At 36.7% G+C, this 25242-nt stretch overlaps 1 protein-coding gene across 4 annotated transcripts in view; it reads right to left on the bottom strand.

Annotated features, from left to right (window-relative positions):
- The window catches only part of Cdh8 (cadherin 8), a 406878-nt gene that overhangs the window by 188688 nt on the left and 192948 nt on the right, over positions 1 to 25242 (bottom strand). The window lies entirely within an intron of this gene.

Genomic DNA, 25242 nt, shown 5'->3' with positions numbered 1-25242 from the left:
GCCCATTCTCTCTCTCTCCCTCTATCTGTCTTTCTCTCTGTCACTCTCAAATAAATAAATAAATAATGAGAACAAAAAATATTAAAAAAAAAAAGAAAGAAAGGTAAAAGAAATGTAGTAGTTAAAGGTGTTACCACGTCAGTGTGCATGCAGGTCCTTATACATCTCTTGTTCCCATAGTGAGCACTATGAAAATAAATCAGAGAATAGCTACAGCTTCTTAAAGGAACTCATGCATTATGTTAAAATTCATTTCCTTCTGAATTTTAGGTTTTGTAGCTCTTGCTTTGGATTCTGATTAACCTCTCCTCTCTTCCCTTTCTACCTTTCACTGTTGTATGAATAGCCTTTGAGTGTCTTTGTTTCATAGAATCTAAATAATATTATGGTAATCCATATTTGGTTTGAACACACAAGACCAGTATTCTTCAAATGTCTCCTTATTTAAATCCAGTCCAGTAGATCTTTAGCAACCATATCATGTTTGCCAGGTCTCACAAAAGATTATATACAGCACAGTACACCTAGGAAGTGGAAGACTGGGTATTCTAAACTGTTAGGTGTTTTTTTGTTTGCTTTGTCTTGGTTTGTTTGTTTTGCCTTTGTTTTGTTTTTGTCAAATTAAAGATGCTTGGATTTACAGATAGTTTTTGTCCTCAGAATACAAAAGAAAACAAACCTCTGATTCCTGAGAAACATGTAGCCATTTCTTGGTGTTCATGACATTTTACATAGCACAATAATGCAGAACACACCATCACAAGAAGCAACCTCTATAGGTATTTGTAAGTGCAGCACCTAGAAGTACAGCACATAGGGGTGCAACATGTCGCGATATCAAAGAGGAAATCTGGGGCTACTAAAGCATGTTAGCATCCAAATATGACATTTCCATTTTGGGTGACTTTAAAGATGCTGATATGTTTCATTATGATTTCTCTAACTTGTTAAAGAACATTAGCATTTTGTCTCTACATTGCTTAAGGGATGTAATCAGAGAAGTAGAAGTAAGATGCTTGAAAGATATGTTTCCTACTCCTTTGAAGTTCAGCATAGTTAAGAACTTATAAAAAGTCATGTTGCTGGTAAATGGTATTGGACTATACAATTTTCTAAATCCAGTTCCAATAATTTTCTCCATAAATATACTCCATTCCTCCTTTTTGAAAAGATACACTTCCTGGGAACCTAGAACACATCAAAATATAAAATGTCATAGACTCAGGCCTATTATAGTGATGGCTACCAAGATTATTAACTGCTTTTTTTTTCCTTTTGCCCCCCCCACCCCCTTCACCATCAGAGTTATTGGAAAACTTGTCCTAATGGGGTACAAAGATAAGAGGAAGCCACTGATTCTAGCATACCTGCTTGCCTGACCATAAGATGTTCTCAAATTTCAAAATCAGTGTTTTTAGTATATGTATTTAGAGGTAAATAAAATTTATAAGCCTTATGATCTTCATGTGTGCAAATGACCTGTTATAATCAGGTAATTCTACAGGTGTATTTAAACTATAAGTGGGCTCAATATACAAAGAAGTCCTGGGAGAGAAAGTCAAGAAACTGGTAAATCAATCAACCTTTCTTTCATCGTGGAGATTCTTCCTACTGAACTCTCTGTCAAAGATTCCAAACTTCATTCAAATTTCTTAGGCTGGCAGGGCAGAACATGGCTATGGAGCCCACTGTTACTATCTTCCACCCCATTAATGCTTCATTTTTGCACAAATGTGGGCAATTTGATTCAAACTCATCCCATTCAAAGTATCTCCAAGGAGGCAAGCACTGTGATGAAGAATCAAGATACAAAGATACACAGGGCACAGGTCTCTGATCTGGAATAGCGCATGGTGCAGAAGATGAAGCAGGTGCTGAAATTCAAATTCATCTCCAATTTGAATTCTGGCATTGTATCACTCTGTCAGAATACTTATCATACAAAACTCTTTTTCTACATGTACATTTCTTCTTATATTTGTGTCTGTCTTCCTTGCTCACTCTACCAAAATATGGTCCTTGGTGTTCTAAGGATAATTCCCACAAGCATTCTCACTTCAAAATACATAATATCTTACTTACTTCCCACTATTTATAGGTGATTTTCATCTACCATGCTATAAAAAGAGAGCCTTACCCTTACAATCCACTACCAATGAAGGCTGGGTGAATACTGTGGACATCATGACCATCAAAAGTTGTTTTAATGCATTAATCATCCCGTCAGTAATAAAAACAGAACTGAAAAATGTTGTTCCTTCTTTTCTGATCAGCCTTCACAAAATAATAACCATCTTTTTCCCCTTCCCTAACCATCAAAGCTTCTCTCCCCACCTGAATTCTATTGGGAACACAAAAGGAAAAAGTAAATTGAATTTTTTACTTTATTGATGCTTATTCAATATTAGAGTACCTGGTATATAATAGTTTTGAAAAAATTTAATAACTTTAATATAATGCATGAATATCCTTTTTCTTTCCTTTCTATGAAATGCTATGGCTTAAACATTGACTTCTTCCTAAGTCACTGTTGTAGTCAGAAGAGTGTGCCAAACACTGGCAGGGAAAAACTGGCTACCTATAAGCCTGCTCCCAACAATACACTGCCTCCAGCAAGTGTTAATTCCCAAATTAGCTGGGAACCTAGCACTCAGAACACATAAATTTATGGGGGACACCTGAATCAAACTACCACATTCTGTCCCTGGCCCCCATAAACTGATATCCATACATGATGTAAAATACAATACATTCAATCCAAGTTGGACTGAATACATTGTATTTTACATCATGTATGGATATCAGTTTATGTATGGCACACTTTCCTATTGCTATGGTCCATCTTATGTTGGCCAGGGGGTGATGTTCATCTCTGCTCATGTCATCATTTTTCCCTGCCATTGTGGAGCTTCCCCTCGAGCCTGTAAGCCAAAATAAACCTCTTTTTTTCCCACAAGCTACTCTTGGTTGAGTGATTTCTACCAGCAATGTGACCCTGACTACAACACTCTCATAAGCCGAACTTCACAATCCATAGTTCTTACTGTATTCAGATCTTTCAAATCTTACCATAATAGTCCATCAAGATGTACTTATAGCACTGTAAGGCATCTCTTAGGCCAATATTTCAAAAACATCCACATTCCTCTTGAAAAATAACTGCAATGGGCCAAAGCTACACAGTCAGGTGTCTAGAAACAACCCCACTCCTCATTACCACTTTACTGTTGCAATCAGGTTAACATTGCTGGTAGAAATCACCCAAGAGCAGCTTGTGGGGAAAAAAAAAAAAAGTTTATTTTGGTTCATAGGCTTGAAGAGAAGCTACATGAGGGCAGGGGAAAATGATGGCATGAGCATAGAGTGGACATCGTCTCCTTGCCAACATAAGGTGGACCATAGCAATAGGAGAGTATGCCAAACACTAGCAAAGAAACACTGACTATAATACCCATAAGCCCATCCCAAACAATACACCGCCTCCAGCAGGCATTAATTCCCAAATTAGCTGGTAACCTAGCATTCAGAACACCTAAGTTTATGGGAGACGCCTAAATCAAACTACCACAGTCACTTTGAAATGTAATGGCTGTCACAACATCATCAAGTGATGTGGCTTTCAGAGATGGTCAGGCCACAAAGGCTCTGTGTTCATAAAAGGATTAATGTAGAAATGCATCTCATAAGAGACAAGTAGGCCTCCAATTTGCCTCTCACTCTTGTCCTCTCATTGTTTGCAAGCTGTGTGATTCGGTGTGATGCTAGCTTTAGAAATCCTTGCCTGGTGCCAGTGCCTAGAGATTGGATTTCACAGTCTCCTGAATTCTGGTGGTTTGAATGGAAAGTATCCCCATTGGATCTTGTGTTCATGTATTTCCGTACTGAATTCCCAGCTTATTGCATTGGATAGTTGTGAAATCTTTAGGAGGTGGAGCCTTGCTAGAGGAACTGTGTTGCTGGGGGTGGGGCATGAGGTGGTATAGTCCAGCCATGCTGGCTCTCTTTTTCTCTCAGTCTCTCTTTTTCTTTACCTCCTTCAGATATTGACAGTGTAACTCCAGTTTGCTACTCATGTATTTTAATGGATGTTAGGAGGAAGGGATATATGTGGATAGCCCAAGTGGAATGGGACCAACACATGTTTTTTTCATACAACAAAGTACTTAATAAAAAGGTTAAAAAATTAAAAATACTGAGAAATAAAGATACTATAATAATTAAAAAATTCTCATGAAAATGTTTTTCACAAATTGTAAATTGAAAATAAACACTCACCTTCCTTAAGTTACTTCTGATCAAGTATCTTGTCCCAGCAATAAGAAAGTAAATGATACTTGAACTGTGATAAAATAAATATCTGTTGATTATGTCACTACCAACTCTAAGGTATTCTATTGCAAAAGTACAAATGAACTAAGACAGAAATTCCTCATAGAAATAAACACAAAACTAATGCATGTCTACAGATTGAGAGTTGACATTTCCAATCTCTTCACCTTTGAGTTAGAAAAGTCTGATCATGAATGCTCAAGAGCCTGAGTGGCACTGCCCTACTTAACAGGGAGCTGTGTGGCATAATTAATTTATTCCTGAGAAACATTCTGACTATCTTAAGATCAAATTGCTCCTGTACTTATTCTCATTCTTACATAAATATTTGCACATGTAAAAATTCAGCACCTTGACATTTATGGAAATGGCTGCATCTGAAAATGATGCAAATTGACTCAGAGACAGGTACTGGCATTCGGTGGAGGTGAAGACAGCTCTTTGTCGATGTGTCAGCAACTATGAGTGAGTAGTAAGGCAACTATGAAACAGCAGGAACAACATGGGGACAGAGAACTATTGCTTGGGAGTACTACTTCTTTCTCACCTGCACCTTCGTCTGAACACGGTCTGGGCCCTCTGGTCCTGTACTCCTTCATCAAGACAATAAGGGTGCATTTGTTCTTTGTATTAAAGAGCACAAAATGTAGTTCCCAACAAAAAATCATTCTCAAGCTAATGCTCTAAGTTTTCAGTAATTCTTCAGTCCCCGTGTGGCTAGTATGGACTGATGTAGAATCCAGTTCTATGATTTGAATTAATATCCTTCAATGAAAATTCCAACTTTGATAAGTAAGGGACATGAAGTAGTTGAGTCAAAATTGTGTTCAGTATACATGATAGTTGGACTTCACACTATTAGAACTATTAAACGTACCTACCTAGGATCATTCGTCAAAAGGCACTAAAACATATGGGATACTGTGGTTATGACATAGCTTAGTAAAGGTCACAGGGATGTAGAAAGTTGAGAGAGAGAGAGAGCTTGATCCCAATTTTTGTCTGCAATACACATTTCTTGCTTTGTCCCCTGAAATTCTAAGTCATTTTGTCACCTTCTGAAAGCGTTAATTTCAGAATCAGGGGTTAGAATACAGGGCTTAGTTTTGTTGAAAATGAACGGCATAAGTAACAGAGAAGATTTGCCTATATGTTAGCTTAATTCTCACAAGATTTTTTTAGTTTCTGTAGGTAAAGATCTCCAATATCTACAGTGGAGAATGCATACGGGCTTTGAGAGTTTTGATATGATGTTAATAAAGTGAGTTCTGTTTTCAAGTGTGCTTATTTTTTGTTAAAGCCTATTTTAAGATCTTACAGAATGTAATACCATTTCAAAATAGATTCCATGATGGTCATTCTAATATTTAATTATTACAACTTGGTACATTCAGTGGAAAGGAAATAGAATGTGGTAGGATGTGGCGTTATTTCCTTCTAACTACTAAAGGTTAACTCCAGAACTTATATGGTGAGTGTAAGAGGTACTTTTCTCATTAGTGTGAGGTGAAAAGAAAACCTTCATAAATGAAGGGGGTGTGTTTTGGCTCACAGTTTGAGATTACAGACCATTTTGGCAAAGAAGTCATGGAGAAAAAAGCATATGACACATCTTTGCACACTGTATTGGTGGTCAAAAAAAAAAGGAAGAAATGGATGGTGATACTTATATCCCTGTATTATTTTTAGTCAGTTTAGAACTCCATAGGCTATTGTCCATATATTTAAGGTAGCCCTTCCCATGTCAATTAACCTATAAAGACCCTCACATCCATGGCTAGAGGTTGTCTCCCTGGTATATAGATCCTCTCAAGTTTAGAATCAATATTAACTATGACAAATCCATCATTTTCAATTTAATACCTATAATATATCAGTAATAAATCTATAGCTCAACTTCTGGTCAAGACATAGCATCCACCTAACCACGTCTCACTTCACAGGGAAGGAAAGGCAAAAATTTTATGGTTCATTGGGATTTGGGGGGCTTTTCAGATCCTAGTACAACTCTAGTGGGAGGTTACAGAGAAGCAAAGTAGGGAATCTGCTGATTCCCACACTCTTAGGTAGCTCCTGGAATGGAAAACTGCAAAGTCTAAGATCTTATGGTTTCCTACCCAAGCTACTCTATACAGGAAAGTATCCCTCAAAATAGATGGTGATAGAAAAACTTTCTAAGATAAAATTGAGCTTTACAATTATATGAACACAAAGTCAAACCTACAAAGAGTACTTCAGGGAATTCTTCACACAGAAGAATCAAAGAACCAACCTCACATGTCTACAAGAAGCATATCACAATAACAAAACTCAGAGAAGGTACAAAAATCTACAAAGTCCAAGAAAGCACCAAACCACAAAAACTGCCACAATATGACAGGCATTAAATCAAGCCTCACTGTTATTACACTAAATATTAATGGTCTTAATTCACCCATCAATAGACATAGGCTAACAGGGTAGATCAGAAAATTAGAGCCCTCAATTTTCTGTCTTCAAGAAACCCACCTCCCACCTATTCACTAAGAGCAGACAACACCACCTCAGGATGAAAAGCTGGAAAATGATATTCCAAACAAATGGAAATAAGAAACAAGCAGGTGTAGCTATACTAATATCAGATAAAATAGACTTCAAACCAAAATTAATCAAAAAAGACAAAAAAGGGTACTTTTTACTTATCAAGGGAACAATCCAACAAGAGGATATCACAATCATCAATCTGTATTCACCAAACACAGAGGCACCACAATTCATTAAACAAAATCTACATGACAACAAAACAGAAATAATCACCAACACCATCATAGTTGAGGATGTCAATATTCCACTATCAGCAACAGATAAATCAACCAAACAGAAAATTAACAGGGAAGTAAGAGAGCTCAACAAATCTATAGATCAATTAGACCTAACAGACATCTACAGAACATTCTACTACAAATCCACAGATTACACATTCTTCTCAGCAGCGCATGTAACCTTCTATAAGATATATCGTATACTAGGTCATAAAGTCTGCCTCTATATATTTAGGAAGATCGACATAATTTCCTGCATGATGTCATATTACAATGCTTTGCTGCTAGAAATTAACAACAAAAGATGTGCCAGGAATCTGAACAGCTCCTGGAAACTGAACAACACACTTGTAAGCAATAAATGGGTAGTGAACAGAATGAAAAATGAAATTACAAATTTTTTAGAATTGAATGACAATGAAAACACATCATATCAAAACTTATGGGACACAATGAAGGCAGTCCTGATGGGAAAATGCATAGCACTAAATGCCTTCATAACAAAGACAAAGAGATCCCAAATCAAATACCTAACCATCCACCTAAAGGCATTGGAAAAAAAGAATAATCCAACCCAAAAAGATCCAGACAAAAAGAAATAATTAAGATCAGAGCATAAATTAATGAACTGGAAACTAAGAAAACAATTGAGAAAATTGATGATCCAAAGAGCTAGTTCTTTGAAAAATAAACAAGATTGATAAACTTTTAGCCAATTTGATTAACTGAAAAAAAAAAGTCACATTAACAAAATCAGAAATAAAAAAAAAGGAGAGATCACATAAATGAAACATAAGTGAAATTGGGTGAGTCATCAGGACTTATTTCAAAAACCTCTACTACATAAAACTAGGTAATATGGAAGAAATGGATGAATTCCTGGACATATACCACATACCGAAGCTAAACTCAGAGCAGATTGAAAATGTAATCAAAAATCTCCCCCCACCAAGAGTCCATGACCAGATGGCTTTTCAGCTGAATTCTATCAAACCTTCATGGAAGAACTGAAACAATTTTATTTTTTATTTTTCAAACTGTGCCACATAGTGGGAGAAGAGGGAAACTTCTCCAACTCCTTTCCTGAAGCTAGTATCATCCTAATTCCAAAATCAGGAAGAGATGCCACAAAAGAAAACTACAGGCCTGTTTTCCTGATCAACTTAGATGCAAAGATCCAGAACAAAATCTTCACTAACTGAATTCAATAACATATCAAAATAATTATCTACCTTGATCAAGTAGACTTTACTCTAGGAATTCAGGGTTGGTTCAACATAAGGACATCTCTCAATGTAATACAACATAAATTAGCAAAAACCACATGATCATTTCAACAGATGCAGGAATGGCCTTTGACAAAATATAATACCACTCCATGATCAAAACATTGGAGAGAATAGGTAAGGATGGGTATATCTCAACATAATAAATGCTATATAAAGCTCCTAAAGCTCAAATAGCACTGAATGGGGAGGGACTAAGGAATTCCTATTGAAAACAGGAACAAGACAGGGGTGTCCATTCTCAGCTCTGCTCTTCAAATAATACTTGTAATAATACTTGTAGTACTAGCTCAAGCATTAAGACAGGAAAAACAAATGAAAGTGATTCAAATTGGAAAAGAGGATAAGTTCGCCTTATTAGCAATTGGCCTGATTCTATATGTAAGTGAAAACTCATAAAGGTGACTAATTCCTTTAGCAAAGTAGCAGGATACAAAATCAATGCACAAAAATCAGTAGGCTTTCTATATGCAAAGGACAAAGATAAAGAGAAGGAAATTAACTACATTATTCTATTTTCAATAGCAACAGAAAGGATAAAATATATTGAAATAACATTAACCAAGGAAGTGAAAGATTTATATAATGAAAACATAAAAACATTCAAGAAAGATACTGAGGAGTACTTGAGAAAATGGAAAGACCTCCTACACTCTTGGATAGGCAGAATTAGCATTGTGAAAATGGCAATCTTACCAAAATCAATATACAGATTTAATACAATACCAATAAAAATCCCTACATTTTTCTTCATAGAGGTTAAAAAAAAATGATATCAAGATTCATATGGAAAAGCAGAAGGATTCAGATATAAAAGCACTTCCTCAGCAAAAGAAACACCTCTGGAGCCATCACCATACCTGATCTAAAGCTATATTACAAAGCCATAGTAACAAAAACTATATGCTACTTGCATACAAACAGGATTATAGACCAATGGAACAGAATACAGGACCTGGACTTTGGGTCAAGTAACCACAGATACTTGATATTTGACAAGGCCCTAGCAATGTAGACTGGAAAAAAGACAGCTTTTCAACCAATGGTGTTGGACAAACTGGATATCCACATGCAGAAAAATGAAATTAGATACACACATCTCGCCATGCACAAAAATCAAGTCCAAACGGATCAAAGGCCTCAATATAAGACCAGAAACTTTGCTATGACTGGAAGAAAAATAGGAGGAACATTCCATGATATAGGAGTTGGAAAAGCCTTCCTCAACAAAATCACAGTTGCTCAGGAAATTAAACAATTACTCAACCGTCGGGATCTCATGAAGCTGAATTATTTTTTTTTTCACAGACAAATATATAGTAAGCAGAGCCAATAGGTTACTCACAGAATGGGAGATAATTTTTACTTTCTATACAACTGACAGAGGCCTAATTTATATAATCTGCAAAGAACTCAAAAACCTAAAAAAAAAAAAAAAAAAAAAAAAAAACTCTCACAAAATGGGGCAGAGAACTGAACAGTGAATTCTCAGAGGAAGAAATACAAATGGCAAACATACACCTAAGAAAATATCCAACATCACTAACCATAATGGGAATGCAAATTAAAACTACTATGAGATTCCACCTCACCCCGAACATCAAAAAATCAAATGGAAACAAAGGCTGGTGAGGATGTGGAGAAATAGGACACCTCATTCACTGTTGGTGGTGGAGACTCCAAAAAGGTTGACAATAGAGTCATCAACAGACACAGTTTTCCCCTAACTCTTACCCTGAAAGCTCCATGCCCTGTTCAGAGAGATTTGCTCAACCAATAGCTGCTCAATTCATACTAGCTAAGAACTGGATTCAACCCAGATGCCCATTAGACAGATGGATAACCAAGATGTGGCATATCTACATGATGAAATTCAGTACAGCAATAAAGAAAAACGACACAATATAATTTGAAGAAAAATGGTTGATCTTGGAACAGATCATTCTCAGAAAACACATACAATCACAGAAAGACAATTGTCTCATACTCTCACTCATCTATGGCTACTAACATGAACCTGTCAGAGATACTGACATACCTAAAATAGGTATCTTGAAGATTGGGTAATAAGGAGGGTGGAGTGGGAGAGAGTAAGGAGGGGACACAAAATTGGACCCAAATGGAACTGGTACCATGAAGTCCAATAGCATGAAAGACAGACTAAAACACTGAACCTTCATCATATCCTTTGAGGGAACACCTGAATCAAAGGACCCTGGAAAGGTTTTCATGAAGACTATCCTTAATCTTCTCCTGTTTCTCAATTTCTCTCTTTCTCCCTCTCTCTTTCTCTTGTATATTACCTATCTTTTTCTTCCTTTTATTTTCCCCCTTGGCACTGGCCTATAACTCCCAGAACCAGGAGCAGTTAACATCCACAATGAGCTGTTGATCAGAGAGACCTACAAGGTTTCCCAAAAGAAGACACATTTATGTTAGAGCATTGGATTACCCATCAAAAGTTAATGGACCCTACTGCCAAAAACAACACAGGCGGTTGGTATGGAATATGGAGAGACCTGGCTGGAATCTGGAAGAGAGTCAGTCCCCAGAAAGTTAGCCTGCCTAGTGCCTGATGGTTCTACATGAGCAACTAGAGGAAAATGACCACCATCTGTCCAAACAACTCATGGTCTAAGCTACTCAGCAACAAACGACATGATGTGATGCTCACATAAGTGCAATAGTGTCATGGTGGGTAACCAACTGCTCGTGAATTGGCTAACAGATCCACTCAGTGGAATGGAACCCACAACTGGAACTGAGAAACAAGTCAGAACCATATCCAAAAAATGAGTTTACTTTCCAATATCAAGCTCCCATCAATATAGATCTATAAGAGGGCCTACACCTACTAAATTCTCTCTAAAATAATAATGGTTACCCTGTTTATCCCATGCTGACTTCACTCTCCATTGAAGAATCTGCTTCTCTTTTCCAGATGGACATAGATCCTGAGGAGGGAATCAGCCCATCACACCTCACCAGGGCTCCAGCTGAAACCATAGAGTCATTGGGAAAATGGGCAAAAGTGCTGCTTTCTTGGTGAACCTGGTACCAGCACAAGAGTGAAGGAGATAGATACAGAGAACACTCAACTCCTACCAAAACAGATATCCAGAGACACAGAGGTTCCCAAATGCTTATCACTGAAATAGATCTAAAATGAACCCCACATGGCTCAGGGAAATTTGCAGAAGAGGGATGGAAAAATTGTTAGAGCCACAAATTGGGACAGCACTCACAGAGGCATTGTTTCTGCCCCATAACTGATGGCTAGCCACATAATACACGAACACATTCTCCAATAAAGATGGTCCCTTTGGAAGGGGGAAGACTGGGAGGAGGTTAATGATGGTACCAACATGGCTGTTTAAACACTGAGTATGTAACTATGTAATAAAGAAAAAAAATCTATAGCTCATGGCCACTAAATAATTTTTAAAAAGTCATTTAGTCCACTTTCAAAACATCTCATAATCTTGAACAGCTATAATCTTCAAATGTGTAAGTGAGAAATATCTTCTTAGAATCAGACAATCTCTTAATTGTGAGCCCTATAATATTGGAAAAAAAAAAAAAAGAGCTACAAATTTCCAGCATACAATGCTATGGAGTTAACATTCCCTTTCCCAAAGGGATAAATGAGAGAAAGGCAAGAGATGCTCAGAATGATGCAAGACTGAATTCTATCAGGGAAAATACCAATTCCTGCAATTTTTTGCCGAGTATCTAGGTTTTTGATGGAATCACCAAGACTATCCAGGCCTTGGCAAGTTCTGCCCAGCCATTTCTGCTTCCACTTTCTAATGACAGGTTTCCACAAAAGATGTCACATGGTCCAACAAACCCCAGCAATTTGGGGTCTCATTTTTTAAAAATTTTTACTTATTTATTTGGGAGCAACAGACAAGAGAGAGAAAGACAGAGATAGAGAAAATGGGTGTGCCAGGGCCTCCAGCCACTGCAAACGAACTCCAGACATGTGTGCCCCCCTTGTGCATCTGGCTAACATGGGTCCTGGGGAATCGAGCCTCGAACCGGGGTTCTTAGACTTCACAGGTAAGCACTTAACTGCTAAGCCATCTCTCCAGCCCTCCATTTTTTTATGTAGGTTTCACATTCAGAGTTTTAAACAATGGTCTGTTAGGGCCTCAATTCAGAATCTCTGACTCTACCATACATTGCCTGGATTTCAGAAAACTTGGTACCGGACTCCATGATCCCTTCATTTTTTCTATCTTTTTGTTCTTATAAAACCAATACCATGACCATCAAGTTGCATTACCAGCTCAAGTTGTATGTAGCCAAGCCCTTTAATCAAAGCTATACTAGTCTCAGTAATTGCTTTCTAGCAGTTTTTTTTTTTTCTTTCTATTATCCCCATTGTGTTGAGGCTGCTAATCTATACTCTGATGAAAATGAAAACAGGGATGCTAACCTTGAAGTTCATTCCATCAAGAAAATTTGTCTTTTAAAATTATTTTCAATATAGTTAGGCAATTCTAGCTCCTGGTTTTATGAGATACATAAGTGTCAGATAATACCACAACAATATGAAAGTTAATGGGCTAGAAAGGAAAGTTCCAATAGTGTCTTGTCATATACAATAAAACTTCACTGCACATGGAAACTATTGTTAAAGAAACTTGCCACATTTATTTCCACATATGTGTGAATAAATATACATGAATGGACATATACTTATAACTTGATTATTTCTACAAATATAGACCAATTTAGTTCCAAACTGGAATGTGAGATCATAAATTCCCAAGAGAAATTTCTCTTGGGAATTTATGCCTAAAGCCATCTTTGCCACAACATTTAAGAAAGCTATTGTGTGCCAAGGATACCTTTAATGTAGTGCTATGTCTAAGAGATATATACTTAGGCATTAGGACTGAGAAAGAGGAAGCTTTGACTCTGGTCCCAAAGTGTTACCATCTATTGTATCTGTATTTAAATCTATGCATGTTTCTCTCCTTCCCTTCTTCATATATATATGGGACTGTGGTGGTTCTGGGAAACCAAATGCATTTCCCTGAATCCACTATGCAAGTTCACTATCTTTAAGCTCTCTTCCCAGCCCAACACACACATACAAACACACACACAGGAAAATAAAGGAATATTTGCAAATGTACATCTATGGATATGGATTAATGTTTGACACACCTAAATAAGGTATATTTCACTATAAAAATCAATGAAAATGAGTGTGGTGGTTTGAATAGATGGCCTCCAATATATTCCTATTGCCACTTGGCTGGAGGCGGTTTCATGGTTTCACTGGGTGGATCTTAAGATGTGGTGGTAGGTTTAAGATTTCAATCTAAAGATATGCAAAGTGTGCCTAGCTGGAGTTCCTGAAGTGTGCTGTGCTGTGTGGCTTTTGGCTGATATTTCTCTCTCTCTGCTTGGTCCTGTGAAGGAAGGCCAGCTTCTTCTACCATTTATGGAACTTTCCCTGGATCTGTAAGCTTCAATAAATATCCCTTCCTCTATAACTGTGCCTGGTCTGGAAGTTCATCTCAGCGAACCTGAAGCTGTCTGCTACAATGAGTTTCCCTTTAATCAAATTATTTTTAGCTTATTCATATGAAACTTGATGATATTTTGAAGGAAAAAAAAAATAAATGTCATAATAGAAATAGAAAGTACAAGGGGTTGAAGGGTTGGCTCACTGATTAAGGTGATTGCATGCAAAGCCTAAGTACCTAGGCTTCAGTCCCCAGAATCCATGAAAGCAAGATGCACAAAGTGGTGCATATATCTGGAGTTCAACTGCAATGGCAAGAAGCCTTCAGTTCCTCAGTATCCACACAAAACCAGATGCACAAAGCGATTGAGCATCGGGAGTTCATTTGCAGCACCCGGAGGTTCTGGCATGCTCTTTCTCTCTCTTTCATTTCTCTCTCTCTCTCTCTCTCTCTCTCTCTCTCTCTCTCCCTCTCCCTCTCTCCCTCTCTCCCTCTCTCCCTCTCTCTCTCCCTCTCTCCCTCTCTCTCTCCCTCTCTCCCTCTCTCTCTCTCTCCTTGAAAATAAAAATAAATAAATGAAATTACTAAAATATTTTAAAAGAAAGAAAATACAATATCACTTTCTAAAGATGTGACACATTTAAGTTAGAAAACATTCTTATATCATTAGATGTGCTCTCTTTAACATGGTATCATTAGGAAGTAAGTATTTTCCCACAAATCTTTGTATCTTTGTCCATGAGATGCACAGCCTTTCTCCTAAGGTCACATATCCAAAGAACTTCATGTTTCAAAAAAAAAAAAAAAAGAAAAAGAAAAGAAAAGAAATTCTCTCTTGTATCCTTAGTATGGTCAGCAGTAGAGAATTCTCAATTCTCAATGCATTTAACAGCTTGTCTGAGGACTAGCAAAGATGGCTTAGTAGTTAAAGGTTCTTGCTTCCAAAGTCTATGGGCTCTAGTTCAATTCCCAGGACCCACATAAAACTTAGAAATTGACCCCTATATACACACTCATATAAAATAAAATAACTAATGTAAAGAAAAATGTTTGCAAGAAAGGTAGCATGGCAGTCACAATTTCTCTAACACTGAAATATATTTACTTAACTGTTCTATGTGCTAAAGGGAGTGGGGTATTTTTAACCATCATAAAACAATATGACTACAAGATTTACTCACCCTACTTTACTTTCAATAAGAAATACCAAACAGGGAAATAAATGATTGTGTCAGTGTGTATAATCATCCAACTGTCTTGTTTACTGATATAAAGATTTAATCATCAGCAAACCTGGAGAGGGCTGACATTTTCTGTGGAACATATCTGTACATCTGCAGCAAAAACCTATTAGAAACTTAAATTAAATTGTGTCCTCCTCCTTATCATTGCCTTTAAATTTAGACATTTTAAAGAATAGAGTAGCATATGAGTTGAGAGATAGGTAAAATTAATCACTTTAGATTCTCATTACTCACTCATCAAGTTATGCATTGATCAATTTTTCCAATACATATTTATTATACACTATATATACTTACCATTTTTAATCTGCCCTATTATGTCCAGAACATTTAAACTCACAATTCTTTCATGAATGAAATAGTTTAATATATGTGGTGCAGTTATTTGGCAAGAATACCATCTGGGGGCTGGAGAGATGGCCTAGTGGTTAAGACACTTGCCAACAAAGCCAAAGGACCCAGGTTCAATTCTCTAGCACCTACTTAAAACCAGATGCACAAGGTGGTATATGCATTTGGAGTTCATTTTCAGTAGTTGGAGGCCCTGGCATGACCTTTCTCTCTTTCTCTCTTTCTCTGTCATAAATAAATAAAATGTTTTTGTTAAAGAATACAAACTGGGCTGGAGAGATGGCTTAGCGGTTAAGCGCTCGCCTGTGAAGCCTATGGACCCCAGTTCGAGGCTTGGTTCCCCAGGTCCCACGTTAGCCAGATGCACAAGGGGGCGAATGCGTCTGGAGTTCCTTTGCAGTGGCTGGAAGCCCTGGCACGCCCATTCTCTCTCTCTCCCTCTATCTGTCTTTCTCTCTGTGTCTGTTGCTCTCAAATAAATAAATAAATACTATATATATGTATATGTATATGTATGTGTATGTATATATATATATATATATATATATATATATATATATATATATATATATATGGAATACAAACTGGTCTGCAGGCCACTAGGACCATGGTCACTTGTTGCTTTTACCCAGGAAATATAAGTAGTGTCAGAGGCAACTGAGTCTCCATTTCCTCTTTGTAAACAATTTGAGAATCACATCCTGAAACTTTTTCCCTCTTTAGTTACTCTGAATGTGTGTGTGTGTGTGTGTGTGTGTGTGTGTGTGTGTGTGTGTGTTTGTGTGCTGTGTTTGAAAGGGTTGCCTTTCTGTTTTCTTTCTTCAAAACTTCTAGAAATCAGCTATTTTTTAATTACAAAAAGAATGAAAATTGGAATAAGAATTCTTTTAGAAGATAAGTGCTCTGCCTAAACTACCAGCTCTTCAGTTTCCTGAGATAGTATGTCTCTAATAAGCCCAAGTTTTCTTCAAACTCATTATCCTTTGACTCCACCTTCCAAGTGCTGGGATTTCAGGCCTGAACAACTATGTAGCTGATTTGTTTTTCCTGTAAGACTTTATTTAATAGTTCCCCTAAGCACCTACCTTAATTTGTTACACTGCCACCAAATTTTCAGAATTTATTCTCCGAGACCAATAACCTTAAGACAATTTTCTGATTTATATTCTCTTTACAAGTATCCTTCTTCCACACACCCCTTCATCTCTATATTACGAACTCTGTGTAATAGGGTTCATGTGTGTGTATGTCTATATGTTGTATACATATGTTGAAAAAATATATAATAATATAGTTTAATTCCTTCTAATAATATCTCATAAAACTTAACATTTACTCAATATTTCTCATTCACAGCACTTTATTCCCAATACCTAAACCAGAGTTTACAGAACTTACATGTAGATTGATGAATATATTATATAGAGAGGTTGACTAAATGCCAATTAATGTGAAATATGGAGTTAGTCATACCTATCAATATACATCCCAGCATACTTTGCCTGCCTTAATTTCTTTAAATAATCCTTCTCAAAGGCCTGTGCCAAGCAGATCCTGTAGCCAGTCTCCTTTGGCAACAGACAGGCATACTAACCTATGCAATCCTGATTCAAAAGAGACTTATGTGTTTACCATTTATCATTTTGACTCAGAAGACATTTAAAAATGATTAATTCTGTGAAGGCATTCCATGAAGACTCCATGTATAATCTTGATTTCCTTTCATTACATATACTACCCCCCCCCCCACCACCAGCCAAGGAGTATCTTTTTCCTCAGATTTTTTCTGGTTCCTCTGCAACAAATGTTATTTGTATCCAATGAAGAAAGATGATTTCAGTTTGAGAAAAAAGGCAATGAATTAAGTTAGTTTATTTTTAAGCAGGTCGTTTTTCATACCCTATCTTGCCTAGAGGAAAGTTTGGACTGTCCTGAAACTTTGCCCTGGTTTCCTTAGATAATTAAGCATTTATTACTCACTTGCCCTGCATTTCATTTAGACTCTCCATCTTTAATCACTTAGGATGGACTGTAACATTTTATCCTCTGCTGCCCTCGGATGAGAACTTTTAAAATAAATGCTACATTTCTCTCTGTCTTACCAAAAATGTTAAAAGCAAACATATGGTATTGGGGGTGGTGGGAAGTACAAGAAAAAGAGCAGCAATTTTTGAATGTAAATAAACTATTTTGAGCCTTTTGAAGTACCATAATAACAGCTATTCACAAAAGTGACAATTCATTTTCAATTACTTAGGTTCACATTTCTTCCAGCACTTACTATCTCCTCTTCCTATGTATAAAGGAGGCCTGGGACTACTTCCAAATTCTTGAAGTCCTTTGCCAAATTAATGGCATCTTCTGGTGTGAGTTACACTGTGTGGAAGTCAAGTGAAGGTGTAAGAGAACATCAAAACATTAGGATTCACAAGCCGATAGCTCCACTTTCTATCCTTTTCCATCTTGCTTTAAATGCCTTGGGCAAGAAATGTTATTGAATCGCAATGTGTTCTCTCACCAACAAAACTCAAATATTTATATTTATCTAAAAAATACTAAGTGGTATAATTTAATATGTTTCTTAAATGAGGAAAAGTATCACAGTGCCAAGAATATAATAAATGCTCAATAAAGGAAGTAGCTGTTTACACTCTTATTGTTTTCACCCTTCTGTTACTGTAATTTACAGAGAAGCTTTATTGAGAGGTGGTTAAATATTTCATCTTATTCTCTCTAAACACAGTTCTGTCATTTGCAAAATGAAGATAGAAATGCTTCGTTCTGTAACTTGGTTTAGTGCTGTATCAAACATAGAAACTGTAACCGACAGTGCTTTTGTGTGTTTTGTTTTTCTAATTGTTACTATTCCTATTACTGTTGCATTACTATTAGTTTCTATAGCAGTACACCAGTGCCTCTGAAGTGGAAAGTGACTCCTCAGTGACTCCACAACAGAAAAATGCATTCATAACTACTCCTTGTTTATGATTTACTAATGTAGAACTTTTATTTATATCCTCTTCTGTTCTAGATCCTAAGCAGGATCTGAGCAGGAAATTACATTGTTCTTAAGACACATTTTCTGAAAATAATTCTACACAGACATACTTTCGCATCCATATTCATTGTTGCTCTTTATTCACAATATAGAAAATTTAATCATCCTACATGCTCATAAACTGATGGATGGATAGGTTAGGAAAATGTGAAATGGATAAAACTGGAAAAAAGGTTTATACTAAGTGAGATAACCAAAGTCCACAAGGGCAAAAGCTGCATGTTCTCCCTAATTTACTAATTCTAACTTTCAACATTTCTATACATGAAAATAAGTAATGTGAGTGTGAGTATAGGCCATCAAACTAGGTATGTGAGGAACAAGAAGTGATGCGAACAGGAAGGGGCCCAAAGGATTCTGGCAGCGTACAAGAAGCTTCAGGGACAAAGGCCCGGGATGGGGCGGGGGTGTTAAGCCTGCAGGGATAAAGAGGGCAAAAGAGCACCAAGCATCATATTTGCATAAAAAGGGCATGATGAAATCTAATAATTTGCCACTACAAAATAAATAAGTAATTTTAAGAGTAAACCTGAGTTAGATTTAGAAAGAATTTGATAATAAAATTTTATACATTTGAAACAATAACAATGTTTTATGGCCTAGATGCAACAGTATGATATTTGGAAATGGCATGAATGATAGTTTTAAATGAGAAACAAGCAAATAATGAAAGTTAAATATGTCACTTTCATAAGAGAACCAGAAAAATATAGACTTAACAGCACCAGGCTTCTTTCTTCTGAAATTACTAGGATTTGTGTCCAAACTTCTCTTTTTCTCTGTTATTTAAGCCTTCTTTCCCTCCCTCCCTTCTTTCCTTCTTTCTTTCTTTCCCTCCTTCCTTTTTGGTAAAGTATTTATTGAAGTACTTTTAGGTACAGTCAGACAGCATGAAGCTGTTTAATTCACATGGCAGAAATGCCCTATTCTTTCTCCAACTAAACATTCCTGTATCAAAAATGTCTTACATATTAAAAACATCAATGTATACAATAATTAATGATTTAGTTAAACTCAAGCAAAAATAACCCCCCCCAAAAAAATCCAGAAAAAATGCAATATTTCTCTGTGGTCCTAGTATCTGAAAGAAGCTAAGGAATTCCCCCAAAGCTGAGAGAAATTTATGATAACAGAACATAAATCCAGAAAATGAGGATATAATAAGCAGTGGAACACAGAAATTATCTGTTCCAAACTTGAAAGTTCTGCTCTTTGCCTTGTAAGAACAAAACAACATGAAGGACCTTTTGCTTCTTAGGTTGCTGTCTTTTATCTTTATTGAAAACATTTCACATTAAGAATTTCCTGAGGGTGGTCAAGTGGCAATGTTCTTCACTATGAAGATCATGGATGAGGTCATAGTGGACTGCCTGTCCAGGAAATGTTCAGTGAGGTGCTCATCATGACAGCTATAGGACTGACCCTTGCTGATATGGCCAGGTCCTTGTATAAATTTAAATGGAACAGGAGCTCACAAAATTTCTAAAGTGTGCTACTATGTACCCAGCATTTTATGATCCAGTGGGGTTGCATTATGTAGTGAAATTTGTGGGCAAACAAATCATAAAGCTACTAGCATGCCTCCTATGTCCCAATATCTGCATCCCAGAATAACCAAGAGATTCACATCTTTTGGGAACCACAAAATAGTTTTTTAATTTCCATATGCTCACAAATTAAAATGACCACTATTCCATGTTCTCTACCCAATTTTCCTTTAGCTTTTCAATGCAAACATTTAAGAAATATTCTTCATCTCTTTCTGCATAACTCAATCCCCTCCTCCTCTCACCTTTTCAATATCACATTCTCACTCTCTCATTCTCATATTCTCTCTTTCTCTCTCTCTCCCCAAAACATTGTTAAAAGCAGAAGAGAGACTTTCTAGACCTAATCAAGATCACATCCTACTGGGAAAACCAACCATGTTCTTCCCACATTTGAACATACAAGGGTAATTGCACATACATTTATCCAAAAAGGTTTACATTTCAGCCAAATGCCACTTTTCAAGGGATATCTATAGGTCTCAATAAGATAAAGTTTATTACCCATTCCTTCTTGGCTGAGGAAAAGTAAGCATGCAATTGTAGGTCTGATGAATGTACTTTACGAGACTGTTTTCCTTCTTCAGTTATAGAAATTGTATTTTGGGAGCTGGGAAAATGGCTGAATATTTAGAGACAGTTGCTTGCAAAGCCTGATAGCCCAGGTTTGATTTCCCAATATGCACATAAAGACAGATGTCCTCTTTCATAAAGTTTTCCCCCATAACAGACATGCCACCATTGCACCCATTGGCTCAATTGGCCTGGCTGGCCAAATTTAACAGAGACCAGAAATCTACAAAGTAGAAACAATGGGAATAGAAAGGGAGGGGAACCTTAATAGGATGGTATTGTATATATGTAAGTAGAAGAACAGATTAATGGGGTGGAATGGCATAAGTGAGGTCAGGAGAAGAAATTGAATAAAGGAAAGTGGGGGGAGGGCTTATCAAAAGCTAAGAAGTTATGAATCAGTCATATGGAAACCTACTTATTTGGATAATGAAAACCCAGAAGCCATAGATTGTTACTAGAAAGTTTTCAGTGGCAGGGATGGGATACCTTCCAGTGAGTTGTTGGACAAGGAGTTTACTGATGCTCCCAAAACATTACAAGCCATTGCCAAGGCTCTTGGTTTCACACCAGGAATAAATGCTAAGAAACCATTGATGAAGACTCCACATACCTGAGCTGCAAAGACACTGAGAAATACTTCTGGAGCTGTGCTGAAAATCTCCTCCATGTAGACCAGCTGAGAGAAAGCTGGATAAAGCTACGCTGCATGCAGTTCAATGGGAGAAAAATACATCACCAGTGGAGATACTCAACAGTGGACACTGTAAGCCCTAAATTTGTCCAGGCAGGCCAAATGAGCCAACAGGTACAGTAGTGGCATGTCAGTTATTGGAGAAACCAACCACCCTCTAACTGGACTGGAGGCCAGCTGCATGGGAGGAAATACATGCCTGATACTGACAACCTAAGATAGGCATAGTCATGAGACCTAAGGATGTAACATCTGCTTGTGTCTAGTTAAATGTATATACTATGCTAACAAAACTGCCTGCTAAGCACTTCTCTTAATGTTCACACTCATATATTAATGCTACTCTCACTTTTGGTTAGAGAAGCTTCTCTTTTCAGATGGTGGTAAACTTGGGGTGACACAGAAGGCACAATAGTTCTGAGAAAAAGTGACAGAGGGGTGTTCAGCACTGAAATCTCTCTCTCATACCTTCAAAGGCTCAAGGTCCATGAGGAAGAAGTGGCAGAAACAATGTAAGAGCCAAAGGAAGGGTATGACTACTTACAATGTTCTCCTCCATACACAACATGGCCTGGATATCCATGACCTTGCAGTTCCTTAGACTATCTACATAAGACTGTTATAATAAGAGGAAAAGGTGATGACATCAAAATAAAAGAGACACTGATTGAGAGGGGAAGGGGTATGATAGAGAGTGGAGTTTTAAACAGGAAAGTGGGGGAGGTAAGGACTTACCATGGGTTATTGTCTATAATTATGAAAGTTGTCAATAAAAGTAAATTTAAAAAATAAGGGCTAGAGAGATAACTTAGTGGTTAGGGCATTTGTTTATAAGCCTAAGTACCCAGGTTTGATTGCCCAGTACCCACATAAGCCAGATGCACAAGGTGGAACATGCATCTGGAGTTTATTTGCAGTGGCTAGGGGCCCTGGTGTTCTCTCTCTCTCTCTCTCTCTCTCTCTCTCTCTCTCTCTCTCTCTCTCTTTCTCTCTCTCATGTACAAACACACATAAATAAATAAATAAGCATACAAATAAATTATTAGGGCTGGAGAGATTGCTTAGTGGTTAAAGTCCTTGTCTACAAAGCCTAAAAATTCATGTTTGAGTCTAGATCCTACATAAGCCAGATGCACAATGACACAAGTGCACAATGCCATGCACATGCACAAGTGGCAGCCCATGTCTGAGGTTCATTTGCAGTGGCTAAAGGCCCTGCCATGCCCATTCTCTCACTCTTTCTCAAATAAATAATAAATAAGTAAATAAATAAAATATTGAAAAATAAATGGGATGTGTTCTTTATTTATTATTGAATGTAAGCTCTATTTTCAAGTACACTCTACCTGCTTCAGTTGAAAAAACTCATTCTTATTTGCCCAATATTGCCTAAGCAACAACTGTGTGAATTGTTTAAGTACCAATGATCTCCACAGTGCTATCCAAAGTGGGGCCAGAATAAAGTTTCTAAAGTATAAGTCACATAACTTCTTATTTGTCCTGCTGGAAATGATAAAGCTAAAAGGTCTTAAAATACATACCTATTATGTTGGGTAGAAATGTAAATAATAAAAGTTTCTGATATCATTTAATTAAACAAATTGAAATAAATGTCTTATAAACTTCTGACATAAGTAGGAAGCTGTCATTTTCTATGCTACATGATAATTTACTTTGTAAACATATAAATTGTTTGAAAAAATATCATCATGCTTGCTTTATTTATGTAGGGAAGAATCTGCCTTACAAATCACATGGTGAAACTTTATAGCTGAGAATACCCTTTGTAAGTTTGTTCCTCCCTATGTTTAATTCAGTGCCTGAATATGGTGTTTGTTGAATAGATCATCTTGCTTGATATTCATGTTATTCTAGGAATAGTGAACAAAAAGCAATAAGATGTAAAAGAAGAGCCATTCAAGTCCAGTTAGCAGCCAACACATTTCTCTCTTATTAAATCCCCTGCACCAAAGTTATTACCTATCAAATGTGAACTTCAAGGTGGTGGGTATGAGTGATGCATGCTTGCAATCCCAGCCCTGGAGTGATGAAAGCAAGAGAATCAAAGCAGGAGGACCTATGGGCAGGTTTACCTGTATATAGACAGTTTCAGGCCATCAGTGTATATGAGACCCATTTTCCAAACCAAAAAAGAAAAAGAAAATAAAGGAAGAATGACAAAAAGGAAGAAAAGAAAAAAAATAGCAAAAAAAAGAAATAAATGAAGGAAGCATTGAAATTAGATGCCTTAATATGAATCCTAGCTGCCCTAAACTTTGGTGAGAGGAAGAGGGTTTCTAGACCTCTTTTTCATTTAAATCCCAGAAATAACTATCATTCTGACATTTTTCCAGGGTCACTGAAGGGACAAAATGAAATAAAATTTCTTACATATATCTTTCTTGGCTGAGGATAAGTACATATTCATAGCCCTAATTAATGTTCTTTAAAAGCACCTTCCCATTTCCAAATCTATATTCAATTCTATGCTGTGACCTATTTATGTGTGAATGTACTTTTTCTTACTTTTAAATGCATGAAAATCTTAGATGTTGAATTTAATAAATAAAGCACGGAGTTGTTAAATTTTTAACTTAATTAATTATTGACTTAATGGCAAGTCAGGAAATTTATCTCAATAAAGTGGTGAAAAATCATGAATAAAAAATAACATATGTATGTGCATATATGCTGAATCTTTCTATTTGCAAATTGGAAGATGTAAACTTCCAGCTAGAGAAGACAAATGCACATGAGATATATTATTTTTTGTAAAATTTGTTCTTAATAACTTTGACAATAAGATTCTCTGAATAGTTTTTTTTTTTTAAATATTGTATTTATTTAACAGATAAAAAGAGAGGCAGACGGACAGATAAAGTAAGAATGGGCATGCCAGGGCTGTCTATCACTGCAAATGAACTCCAGCCACATTTGTCACTTGGTGTGTCTGGCTTTATGTGAGTACTGGGGAACCAATCACACATTGCCAAGCTTTGCAAGCAAGTGAGCTATTTCCTCTTAATAGTATTTAAGAATGCTGACACCAAATGCCACAAGACAAAATATTCTTTCAAAATAGATTAATCTCTTAGCATAAAATCAAACCAACTAAATATATGTAACTTTATCTACAATAGTTATTTTCCAAAATAGCCATTAAGATAGAGTTGTATATTTATTTGCCTCTTTGATTTATTTTTTAATTATTTTTTATTATTAGATATGAACATATTTTGTATGTAAAAATCACAAGTTGGTACCATCCTTTCCCTCCTCCCTGCCCCTTTAATTTTTTTTTTAAATTTTCAACTTTCATGATTATAAATACTATCCCATGGTAATTCCCTCCCTTCCTCCTTTTTTCTCTTTGAAACTCCTATCTCCATCATATCCCCTCCCCCTCTCAATCAGTCTCTGTTTTATTTTGATGTCATCATCTTTTCCTCCTGTTATGATGGTCTTGTGTAGGTAGTGTCAGTCACTGTGAGATCATGGATTGCCAGGCCATTTTGTATCTGGAGAAGCACATTGTAAGGAGTCCTATCCTTCCTTTGGCTCTTACATTCTTTCTGCCACCTCTTTCACAACGGACCAAGCAGGCCAATAAGCCAATGGGAGCAATGGTGTCACCTCTGTTATGGGGGAAACCAACTGCCCTCTAACTTGACTGAAGGCCCACTCCATGGGAGGGAATACACCCTGATACTGAAAACCTACAATAGGGTAGTCATGAGTCCTAGGGGTGTAACATCTGCTGCTGTCTTGCTAAATGTATATACTATGCTCATCAAACTGCCCAGTAAGTAAGGTTCATACCCATATATTAATACTACTCTCACTTTTTTGTCAGACAACTTTCTCTTTTCAGATGGC

The sequence above is a fragment of the Jaculus jaculus genome, chromosome 1, assembly GCF_020740685.1.
Source record: "Jaculus jaculus isolate mJacJac1 chromosome 1, mJacJac1.mat.Y.cur, whole genome shotgun sequence".
In the NCBI taxonomy this organism is placed as follows: Eukaryota; Metazoa; Chordata; class Mammalia; order Rodentia; family Dipodidae; genus Jaculus; species Jaculus jaculus.
The sequence above is the reverse complement of the archived record's forward strand: the minus strand, read 5'-3'. Positions and strand labels throughout refer to the sequence as shown.